Consider the following 2,217-nt stretch of genomic DNA (forward strand, 5'->3'; position numbering starts at 1 on the left):
TAGCTAAGGCTCCCAGTATAATGCAAGAAAGGAGTGGAGAGAAGGGACATCCTTAACTTCTTCCTGATCTTAGCGGGCAAGCTTCATGTTTCTCATCATTAAACAAGATGTTAGTTGTAGGTTTGTAACCATAACCACTTAAAAAAATCCTCTCTTGCTTGCTTTCTTGAAAAATAACTGTTTTTCTTATTTTGCAATTAGCCCTAAATCATTAACTGAGATTAAATCACAGCATAGCAAAGTCACACAAACCCAGCTAGCTCAGTTGGTGGAGCATGAGACAAAGTCATCTGGAACCTAAGATGACATCAAGGATGAAAACAGAAACCAGACAAAGCCCTGGTGAGATTTTGCATGTGGCCCTTTACAGGTTCTCCTTCCTCCTGCTTTTTATTTCCTACTTCTTATCACAGAAAAACCCTTGGTTAGCTTGAGAATGTGAGATGGTTTAGCCGGCCATCTCCTCAGGTACTTGGTTTTCCTGAATAAAGCTCCCTTCCTTTTCACCAATATTTGACTTTCAAGTCATTTGTTTTTGTTTGGCAGCAGGCAGCTGGACTTGGGATTTTTGTATATATTGTTTATCAAGTTGAGGAAGTTCCCTACTATTTCTAGTTTACTGAGAGTATTTATCATAAACCAGTGTTGAATTTTGTTAAATTTTTTTCTGCCTCTATTGATAAGATCATGTGATTTTTCTTACTTAGCCTGTTGATATGATGAATTATATTAACTGATTTTCAAATTTTGAACCAGTCTTACATACCTGGGATAAATTCCACTTGGTCATGGTGTATAATTTTTTTATATAGATTTTTTGGGTTTGATTTGCTAAAGTTTTGTGCAGTGTTTTTGCCTCTAGATTTGTAAGAGATATTGTTCTGTAGTTTTCTTTTTTTGTAATGTTTTTGTCTGGTTTTGATATGTCCACCAGAGTATATAAAACCTACAAATGATGAATCTATATTATTTATGCTTTTGGTGTTATATATAAATAGATATAGATATATTGATAGATTTATATTTATTTTAAGAAATTGTTTTATATAATTGTGGGGACTAGCAAGTCCAATTTCTGCAGAGCAGGTTGCTAGGCTGGAGATCCAGGGAAGAGCTGATTTTGCAGCTCAAGTTTGAAGGCAGACTGAAGGCAAAAATTTTTTTCTTGGGGGACCTCAGCATTTTTCTCTTAAGAACTTCAGGTGATTGGAAGAGCCCAGCCACATTATGGAAGGTAATCTGTTTTAGTCAAAGACTAGTGATTCAAATGTTAATCTCATCTAAAAAATAAGTTCACAGTGACTTGAGACTTCTTTTAGACCAAACACCTGAGCATGGTGGCCTAGCCAAGTGGATGCATAAAATTAACCATCACACTCTCTTTACTTACAGTAATTCTTTTCTGAAGGTGTACTTTGTCTTACATGAGTATAACAAACTTTCTTGTGATTTTGTATGACATATCTTTTTCCCTTCCTTTGTTTTCAACCTCTTTGTGCATTAAATCTCAAACTTGCAATAAATCCTCATATCTACACTCTCAACTGTTCATTAGCTTCCTATGTCACTGAGAAAATAGAAGCAATAAGAAGACAAGTTTCACAAGCTTCAGCACTTACTGCTTACCAGCATCTGTGCTTGAATGCTGTCTTCCCTCTTAGATTGTAGTTCCATGAGTACTTTGCTTATCCTCAGCACATATAACCATACCTGACACAGCAGGCCTTTAAAAAATAATTGTTAAATTAAAAATGAATGATAAAAAATACTATTATTATTAATACCAGAACAAAAATTACCATTCATTCATTCAATAAAAATGTATTATGCGCTTATTTTTTGACTGGTCTTATTCTGGCAACTGAGGATCTAGCAGAGAATAGGACAGATAAAAATCCATATTCTAAGGGAGCATGTTTTTTATTTGAGGGCTAAGTTCATGCTAGCCAGTACCATATAGGTCCATTACATGAATCATCTCATTTAAACGTCTCAAAAATTAATGTTTCTACATCTATATTCAGATGAGAAAGCTGAGGCTTAACTGTCCTATTCAATATCACATACGGCCAGAATTCACACCGAGAGCTTTAAACATATATCTTAATTGCTAGTATACTGTGCTTATGTGGACATGTAGAAGCTTATATTATATTTTATGTTGCAAATAGTGAGAAGGAACCTAGCAAAATGCTTAATCAGATGTTTTGAGCAACT

The sequence above is a fragment of the Galeopterus variegatus genome, unplaced genomic scaffold (assembly GCF_000696425.1).
Source record: "Galeopterus variegatus unplaced genomic scaffold, G_variegatus-3.0.2 Scaffold271, whole genome shotgun sequence".
Classification (NCBI taxonomy): domain Eukaryota; kingdom Metazoa; phylum Chordata; class Mammalia; order Dermoptera; family Cynocephalidae; genus Galeopterus; species Galeopterus variegatus.